The sequence below is a fragment of the Rhineura floridana genome, chromosome 11 (genome assembly GCF_030035675.1).
Source record: "Rhineura floridana isolate rRhiFlo1 chromosome 11, rRhiFlo1.hap2, whole genome shotgun sequence".
Classification (NCBI taxonomy): Eukaryota; Metazoa; Chordata; class Lepidosauria; order Squamata; family Rhineuridae; genus Rhineura; species Rhineura floridana.
The window spans coordinates 26,077,408-26,088,166 of NC_084490.1; the positions used below are offsets into that span (position 1 = coordinate 26,077,408).

The following is a 10,759-nucleotide window of genomic DNA, read 5'->3' on the forward strand; positions in this document are numbered from 1 at the left end:
TTATTGACCAGCCACTTTCCCCATTTTATTTATTTATTGTTTATTTATTTATTTATTGTACTTATAGACCACCCCATAGCCGAAGCTCTCTGGGAGGTTTACAGTAACTAACAACATTAAAACAAATATACAAATTTAAAAACACATCTTTTAAAAACAATTTAAAACAATTAAAAATTTAAAACAATTTAAACACATGCTAAAATGCCTGGGAGAAGAGGAAAGTCTTGACCTGGCACAGGAAAGATAACAGTGTTGGCGCCAGGCGCACCTCGTCAAAAACATCATTTCATAATTTGGGGACAAAAAAAATGAAGTCACAGAATTTGTTTTTCATAGAGGTGGTCCTGATTAGTGCTCAGAAACTCCAGTTGATACATGCAAGGCCTGCACTCATTTTGATTCCTTTGGGATTATTGTAATTGGTGCAGAGTTAATCCTATTTGCACCATTACTGCTCATGCAATTCCAATCACATGAGGGTGAAAGTGCACCATGCTCATTGGCACCTCTTCTGCCATCATCTCCTTACTGATCTTTTATGTGCATTGGGCTAAACTTCTCTGGGGGACTTCTCTATATTTTGGGGAGATCCCCAGGTGATATAGAACAGTGATTTTGCAGAGTTCTGAATCATGTAGGGAGCCTACACACAGGCTCTTCACTTCAGGTATTCCACCTAAATGGATGGGATTTGTGTGGACACAACGGCATTGTTCCACTTTTGCCATCTCACAATTGGATTAATGGGAGTAGTGATTGCTGAATAGAGCTAGAGTAATATGTAATGGAGAAGAAAGTGGACTGTGAATGAGGAAGTCTACCATTCAAAGGGGACAGTACTCTGTAAGCAGCAGTCTTGTGGCACTTTAACTATGGCATGAAAATTTAAAGACTTCAGGGATTTTTTTTCCCAGATGGATAGGTTCTTATAGGTTCTCAGTTACCAAATTTTATATGTCTTATATGGCCATACTACCCTGAGCATGCCTGATCTTGTCTGATCTCAGAAGCTAAGCAGGGTCAGGCCTGGTTAGCACGTGGATGGGAGACTGCCTGGGAATAGTGGGTGCCATAGGCTTAGAGGAAGGCAATGATAAACTACCTCTGAATAGCCTTACCATGAAAACCCTATGAATATATCCAAAAAAAGATTCATAGGGTTGCCATAAGTCTTAATTGACTTCAAAGCATATAACAACAACATGTTATTATACGACCCCTCTTCTGTGTTTAGCTTCCAGGACCTCACTGACTTCATTTTTTTTTTTTACAATAATTTTTATTCAAATTTTCATAAAACAAACAAAACAAAATCAAAAGAAACATAACACAATAAGATTAACAATAAAAATAAAAAAATTGACTTCCGATTTGTCACAGATCAGCTATAAATATATAATATATATCAAACCTGTCCCTTAATACATACAAAATCACTGTTCTCCATAGTCTTTCTTAGTTAATCGTCAAATCCCATTATCATAATTTCATTTTTATCTTTCAACAAAAAGTCCAAGAGAGGCTTCCATTCCTTAAGAAATGTATCTGTCGATTTTTCTCTAAGTAAACATGTCAATTTATCCATCTCTACCAAGTCCATTAATTTCAATAGCCATTCCTCCGTTGTTGGCGTTGATTCCATTTTCCACTTTTGTGCATATAATAATCTTGCTGCCGTAATCATATATAATATTATTCTTCCATATTTCTTTTCTATTTGTTTATCCATAAAACCCAATAAAAAAAATTCTGGTTTTGACTGAATATTTATCTTTAAGATTTTTTGCATCATCCTACCTATCTGTGCCCAGAATGATTTTGCCTGTTTACACAACCACCACATATGATAAAATGATCCTTCTTGTTGTTTACATTTCCAACAAACATTAGAAACATTACTATACATTTTTGACAACTTTTCTGGAATCATGTACCAACGATACATCATTTTATAAAATTTTTCTTTAAGATTATAGCATAATGTAAATCTCAAGCCTTTTTTCCACATATTTTCCCATTGATCCATTTGTATATTATAACCAAAATTTTTTGCCCACTTTACCATACACTCTTTTACTTGTTCTTCTTCCATATCCATTTTCAGTAAGAGTTTATACATTTTCGCAATTATATTTTCATCATTTGTACACAAACCTATTTCAAAATCAGATTTATTTATTTCAAACCCATACATTTTCTTATCCATTTTATATCTTTCTAACAATTGTAAATAGGCAAACCATTGAGAACTATATCCTTCCTTTATCAGTTGTTCTCTCTCTTTCATTATATATTCTCCATGTACGTTTTCTAATAGTTCTTGATATGTTAACCATTTCTCTTTTCCAGCCATTTCTCTTCTGTAAAACGCTTCTTGACTTGAAACACATAATGGTATTTTCGAATAAAACCTTGGTTTATATTTATTCCATATTTTCAACAGAGGACGTCTTATAAAATGATTATTAAAATCCACATTAACTTTTACTTTATCATACCATAGATATCCATGCCATCTCCACTTCAGGTCATGGCCCTCCAAATCCAATAGCCTTTTATTCCTCAATAAAAACCATTCCTTTATCCAGACTAAACAACAGGCAGCATAATAAAGTCTCAAATTCGGTAATCCCAGTCCTCCTCTTTCTTTGGCATCTTGTAATAATTTAAATTTAACTCTTGGTTTTTTTCCCTGCCAAACAAATTTAGAAATATCTTTTTGCCATTGTTTAAAAGGTAAATCAGAGGATATTACAGGTATTGTTTGAAACAAAAACATAATTCTCGGCAGTATGTTCATTTTTATCACGGATATTCTTCCCATTACTGACAATTGTAATTGATCCCATCTTAACAAGTCTTTCTTAATCTCTGTCCATAGTTTTTCATAATTATTATGAAACAACTTTGAATTTTTATTTGTCATAATAATACCTATATATTTCAACTTTTCCTCTATTTTAAAATCTGTCTTGTCCGTCAACTCTTTTTGTTCCCTTGAAGATAAATTTTTCACCAACATCTTTGTTTTTTGATTGTTGATCTTAAATCCTGCTAACGGTCCAAATTCTTTTAATTTGTCCATCAATGCATTAATTCCTTCCAATGGATTTTCTAATACAATTATCAAATCATCAGCAAATGCTCTCAATTTATATTCCTCTTTTTTTACCTTTATTCCCGAAATCCTTTTATCTTGCCTTATATCTCTAAGCAGCACTTCCAAGACCAAAATAAATAAAAGGGGAGATAATGGACATCCCTGTCTTGTACCCTTTTGTATTTCACATGAGTCCGTTAACCCTCCATTAACAATTATCTGTGCCTTCTGAGATGTATAAATAGATTTAATCCATTTTATAAAGTTATCTCCAAAATCCATTTGCTCCAAGACCTTAAACATAAATTTCCAATTCAAATTATCAAATGCTTTCTCAGCATCTAAAAAGATCAAAGCTGCTTGTTTATCATTTCGTTGTTCTAAGTATTCCAACACATTCAAAACATTCCTGACGTTATCACGTAGTTGTCTTTTAGGTAAAAACCCTGCTTGATCTTCCTGAATAAATTGTTGCAATATTATTTTCATTCTTTCTGCCAAAATCATTGTAAAAATTTTATAGTCATTATTCAATAAAGATATCGGCCGATAATTTTTTGTTTTGGTTAGATCCTGCTCCTCTTTAGGTATTAATGTTATATTGGCATTTTTCCAACTATCCGGTATCTTCCCCTCTTGCAAAATAGAATTCATTGTATACTGTAAAGGTAATAAGAGTTCCTCCTCCAAGCATTTGTAATACATTGCTGATAGTCCATCCGGTCCTGGTGCCTTTCCTAATTTAATTTTACTTATAGCCTCAGATATTTCTCTTGACGTAATAGACAATAGATTTTGTCTCTGAAAATCTGTAATTTTAGGCAAATTCTGTTTAGATATATACTCTTCAATTTTTTCAGAGGAAATTTCCTGACACTTGTACAAAGTTGAATAATATTGATGAAAAACCCTTTGGATTTTTACATTGTCTGTCAACATCTCATCTCCTTCTTGTATCTTTAAAATAAGATTTTTTTGTCGTTCTTTTCTTAATTTATATGCTAGCAATTTCCCCGGTTTATTTGCAAATTCAAAAGTCCTTTGTTTGGCAAAGTTTAATTTCCTTTCAATTTCTCTAACTGTCAACATTGACACTTGTTTCTGTAACATTTTAATTTGATTTACAATAGAAACTTTAGTTGGATTCTTTTTCAATTCTTCCTCTTTTTGTTTTATTTCTTCCAAGATTAATTGCATTTTCGGTTGTTTCTTCTTTTTTAATTCAGAGTTACATTTAATAAAATATCCCCTCATAAATGCTTTACTTGTATCCCAAACAATATTTTCATCTGTTCCTTTATGTAAATTGTGTTCAAAAAACTCTTTTAATTTCTTCTTACATTCTTGCACTATTTTATCATTCTGTAATAAAGATTCATTTAGTCTCCATCTAAATCCAAGATTATTTTTTTTTAAGTCAATATCACTGGGTTGTGATCCGAAAAAGTTTTTGGTAATATATCCATTTTGGAAATGTCTTTCACTAGGCTTTTAGACATCCAAATCATATCAATCCTTGAGAATGTTTTATGTCTTTCTGAAAAATAAGTAAATTTCTTTGCATTATCATTTATATATCTCCAGGTATCCACCAATTCTAAATTTTCCATCAATTCAAAGCAAATTTTCGGTAATTTACCCTGTGTCTCTTTAATATTTTTCTCAGAAAGTCTGTCCATTTTTGGTAAAATTACTCCATTCCAATCACCCATAACACACCAATGATCATATGAAAACTCTGACAATTTTTCCATAAGTCCTGTATAAAACCTTGTTTTATCTTCATTGGGGGCATAAATGCCCACTATCAAAATTTTTGTACCTTGTAAAGTAATTTCAACCCCCACAAATCTACCACTGTCATCCAATAATATCAATTTAGGAAACAATTGTGGGTTAATATAAAGAACAACACCTTTTTTTTTTTTGATCCAGCCGAAATAAATTCTTCACCCAAATTTTTACAAATCAAATATTTGGAATCTTTCTTCTTAATATGAGTTTCTTGTAGACAAATTATATCCAATTTTAATTTTTTCAAATAATGAAACACTTTCTTTCTCTTCTGCAACGTATTGGCTCCATTTATATTCCAAGTTAGATATTTGTAATCCATCTTTAAGCATGTATTTTAAAAAGTACCTGATGCTCCCTTTAATCCATCATCTTCCTTTCCCTCCTCTGCATGTTCCTGTTGTCTTTGTTTCCCAGGAATTATATCCATGTCTTTGAGTTTGTCTTCTTCCATGTCTTTTGAAGCTTTTCTCAAGAAGTCCCTTGCTTTTTGAACAGTATTCAATCAATATTTTTGTTGTCTGAATGTAAAAATCACTCCTTCTGGAACATCCCACCTAAATTGAATTTTACATTGTTTAAGTTTTTCTGTAAAGAAAGCATATTCTTTTCTCTTGCGTAGAAGTCTAATAGGGATTTCTTTTATCACCAGTATTTCCTTGCCATCAATTTTAAAGATATTATTGAAATGTTGTTGTAATACCATATCTCTGGTCCTCTTTTTTACAAAATGCACAAGCACATCTCTTGGAATTTTTTTCATTGTTGCATATCTTGAATTGATTCTATAAACCTTATCTATTTCAAATTCCATCAAATCTTCATTCCAATCCAAAAATTTTACCAGAGCATTAACCATTTTATCTCTGATATCTTCACCTGTTTCTTCAGGAATTGCACGAAATCTCAAACAATATTCTTTATCTCTTAATTCCATCACAGCGATATGACCCAATTTTTTTCCATTTCCATATTTAATATATCTGTTTTGTTCTCCAAGATTTGCACCTTTCCTTTAACGTTTTTTACCTCCTGTGTTATTTGCCCAATTGTTCCTTTAATCTCATCCACTTCTGTTTTGATATGTTCTTTTATATCTTTCAATTCCATCTTCATTTTGCCAAATTCATCTTTAATTTCTTGTCTATCCTGTTTCATCTCTTGTTTGAGATCTTGTTTAAGTTCATTAATCCCATCCATTATTTTCTGGAACATGTCTGGGGAGACAATACACAAGACACAGCTACTGAGAATATGATGCCAAAAGCAGTTTGTCGTAAAGAGCAAGTTACTGTATGGGGCTCGCCAATGAACAGGAAAGAGCAGAGGAAGCAGAGCAATAGGGAGATGAGCAGAGAGTAGGTGAGGTCCCGATTGTTGGCCTTGACGATGGGCGTGTTGTGGTGCTTAATGAAGACTCCAAGAACCAAAGCTGTGATCACAGAAAAAGAAACAGCCAAGGAACCTAATGTGAACCCTAAAGGTTGTGAGAAAGAGAGGAAATTTAAGAATTTGGGAATGCATTGCTCTTGTTGCGTGTTTCGAAATTGATCTTCTGGACATTTAAAACAATTATCCATATCTGAAAAATGAAATAAAAGAAATATCAGTTCCTGCACTCATGCCATTTTTTCTTCTGATCTTTATTGTACCATGCAAAAAACATGAAGGTATCCATCTGCAATATCTATTCTATTGTCCAGATCTTTCTTTGAAATATTGCTTTATCCAAGTCACACAAAACTGAAGGAAATTAATTAGAAGGAAATTATAATTATACATAAGTGAAAATCAGTAAGAAACCACGGACGTTCTTCATATTCAAAAAAAGGTAGGTAGTGTGAACAGTGCAGAATGCATTTTGACTCAAAGAGAAAGTCTGGAATCCCTTACACACATATTTGAGAGAGGCTCCCATTTAACACATTCTGGCTTAATTCTAAGTAGACATTTGTAGAATTGCATTAAAAAGTATGAGGTTGGTATTCAATGTTAGTCCTACTCAGAGTAGTCCCATCAAAGGTAATAGACATGATTAATTTAGGCTCCTTAATTTCAAGAATACAACCCTGTGTTAGGCATTATAAGCTAACAACATGTGTTTCTGGATGGCTTACTCTGGAGATCTGCTGTTTGGCAATGATTTTGGCTGTCTGTTGGGATGCTTATGCTGTGCCTACACTGATGCTCAACTTTTAGGTAGTCTGGTTCCAAGATATTTAATGCTTTGGAAAGAAGTAATAACACCTGGAACCTGGCCTGGTAAGATATAAGCTGCTAGTGCTGCTGCTTCAACAAAGGTGTAATATGTTGATGATGGCTATTTCTGGATCAGAGCTTGGAAAAGTTACTTTTTTGAACTACAACTCCCATCAGCCCCAGCCAGCATGGCCACTGGATTGGGCTGATGGGAGTTGTAGTTTAAAAAAGTAACCTTTTCAAGCTCTGCTCTGGATCAATCTCAAAGGCAACCCTAAATAAATTGTATTAAGTAATCAAGCTCTGAGGTTACCAGTACATGGACCCTGTGGCTAGGTTATCCTTACCTAGGAATATCTGTAATCTGGTTCCAAGATATTTAACACTTTGTAAAGACGTAGTAACACCTGGAACCTGGTCTGGTAACAAATAGGCTGCCAGTGCTTCTGTTTCAACAAAGGCATAATATGTTGATGGTGGCTACTTCTAGACAGAACACTCACAGTGGCATTTTGCACTAACTGTAGTCTCTGGACCAACCTCAAAGGCAACTCTAAATATATTGCATTACAGTAATCACGTACTGAGGTTACCAATAAATATTGGACTATTGTGGTCAGGTTATCCTTACTCAGGAATATATGTAACTGACATACCAGCTAAAGCTGGTAGAAGGCACTTCTAGTCACTGAAATCAGTTGTTCCTCTTGTGACAAAGATAAATCAAAGACTGCCCACAAGCTACAAACCTCCTCCTTCAAAGGGAGTGTACCATGACTGGGTTGTCATAATCACTGGTCTATTTAGGAGAACTGAAATGCTGCTAAGGAAAAAATATATTGTGTATTATTTTATAACACTGCATATAAGGTCTCCTACCCTTTTGTTTTGAAATCATCCCATCTGGACATGGAGCACAATCATAGCAACAAAATGGCTTCCCTTCCTTCTTTTTCATTCTGTAGCCTGGATGGCAGTTTTCATTACACCTGGCAAGGGGCAGTGCCTAACCATACATTAAAAGAAACAAAGAGTATATTTTTTCATGTTAAACAAAATATCCTGTATCACTGTTGGTTATCATAGGAGGGGAAATTATTACTACTGTGCTAAAATATACCCTCCTATTTCTCAATCTCTTTCTTCTGCTATAAAATAAGTTTTGAGTTTTGTTTTGGGTTTTGCTTCATTCACAGGGTGCTTTAGAATTTGTTTAGCATTTTTTTGTAGAATTGCAGCTGTGCTTACTGTATGACTATCAAGTGGTTGAGGGTGCTTTGTTTTTTCTTTTCATTAACAATTTCTTTAGTGCTCTTCAGCCACCCTTGCTGCACTGTTACTTTCTGATCTGAGAAATCCCTATGGAAGGGGTGACATCATGATGTCTTTTCCTAGGCTTTAACTGATGCACAGAAAGCTGGGGAGGCTGACAATCAAGCACCTGAGATTTGTGTGCTCACTAATATTTTAAGGGGTTCCCTTTCCTTTAACTTTTTAAAAACAAACTGATTTATTCACACACACTGATTTATTGAAAAAGTAAGTTATTTATTTTTGGGGGGGAGAGGAAAAAACCCAATGAAGTGGTCTCAGCCAATTATAGACAACCACTCTGGCTTAATGAACAGACAAGACAGGTCAGTTGAGGACATTTGGTGGTTTCAGGAAGTGTGGATACTCTGGAAAGGTGCAGAATGCAGACCACATTTGTAGAATGAAAGATCACTCACAAAATTAAACTGCATAATTTTGCTTTATCTTGGTTTCTTATTACTTGATGGAAGCTGGAAAATAATTTTTTGGCACAGTGCTACTTCACACTATACAGTAGGTACAGTGAAAAAAATCCCACCCCTACCATCCGACTCCAAAAGGGGTCCAGGCAAGAGCATTATTGCGGCTGGAGATGGAACAAGGGTATGAAGCCATTTCTGGCACTTTTGCACCAAGGCACACCAGCGCAGGGGAGGATTGGGGCAGGTTGTTTAAGGCATTGCCCCTACAGCCTCACTGCCTTTGGGGGTGTGGCAGTGGAGATTATGGCAGTGGGATTTGTGGAAGTGGTAGTGACAGAGGAAGCAGCAATTGGTGGTGGAAATTGGTGATAACAATAGTGGTAGCGAGTGGCGCAACAGCAACGAGCAGCAGCAGCAGGCAGGGAAGGAGGACTAGGACATTGTGTCCATATGGTTTAGAGTTGGGGGAGATGGATAGGCCGGTATATTGGATGGCTCCTGGGTAGGGTTGCCATATTCCAGTTCCACAAATCTGGGCAGGCTAATTTGCATATTATTTGCATATGACTATGGAAATTATTTGCATGTTAATATTTGGATTGTCCAGTTGTTTTGTTTTTGCGCCTAGGAATTACCACCAAAAACTGGGGAAAGATGTGAGAAATCTTTTTTTTAAAAGCAACGTTTTCAGCCTTAAATGCCTAGACTCTAGTTTCCAACACTATGGAATATTGATTGAGTGATTAAGAGGATTTATATCCTGCCCTTCTGCTGTTAAAAACAGAGCTCAACACAGCTTATAAATATAAAAACAATAAAAATGCACAATCAATATGAAAACATAATAAAAATACAAAATAGCAACAAACAAAGTAAGTCAGGGCAGCAGTACGGTTAACCATTACATATACGACATATTTCAGAGATGTGGTGGGTGGAGAAAAACAAGAAGCCAAAATGTTAGGAAAAGGAGTCTTTCACACCACATGCTCCATTCTAAATACTGTTGCAGCAAGTTTTACAAGTTCCTCCAGTATTCCACTGGTGCAGGCACTCAGACATTCAAAGTATCTGTATGTTTCTTAGGTTTTATAAAAGCAGAGCTTTGCTTAACTCAAAATTTCTTCTCCCTTTGATCAACCACATCTACACAGGTTCCACCTCCATACTCAAAATGAAACTGGGCCTAGAAGTGTGCAACAACCCCACACATACCTTGCTAATTAGATTACCAATACCAGGATGTCTGTCTTATCGACTACTCTCCTGCTCCCCCCCCCCACCGGGCATCATGAAAGACCCAGTCCTGGGCTCAGAAAGAAAATAAATATCTGGTCCTCTTCAAAGTACTGATAAGCTTCTTGTTTTAATTAAAATAATAATTATAAATTCTTGCTCTTATCACTAATGGGAGTTAATTATCTTGCATATGCTGCTGTTGCTTCTATGGCTGTAATGGAGTGAGGTTAAAGATAAGTGAAATGCAAACAGGAAAAAAACAACACAAAAGGCAGTAACACTTTCCTAAATGTAATACCATACCAACCACAACAAGATTCCTATGAGTAAGGCAAAAAACTAAGCATCTCACAACCAGTCAGGATTCCTAACCAAAAACCAAAAATATGATAAATGAAGCAATATTTATATATGCATGACTATCAAATATATTTATTATTTACACAAACTGTAAAGATATTTATAGTGCAATCCTAGGTTTGTTTATTCAGAAGCAAGTCCCAGTGTATTCAGTGGAACTTACTCAAACAGGGACAGAACTGCAACCTCAAGTGATAAGCAACTTCATTCACACAACCCAAAATTCCGAATCATAAGACTCCATACACACACACTCACACACTGCAGATGTATAAATACATACAGCCCATATAACAGTTTATTGTCAAACCAGTCATTGCAGAAAAAT

General features: G+C 34.9%; 1 pseudogene; it reads left to right on the forward strand.

Annotated features, from left to right (window-relative positions):
* The first annotated feature begins 962 nt into the window (after positions 1-962).
* LOC133368100 (5S ribosomal RNA) lies at positions 963-1,081 on the forward strand (annotated as a pseudogene).
* Positions 1,082-10,759: the final 9,678 nt, after the last annotated feature.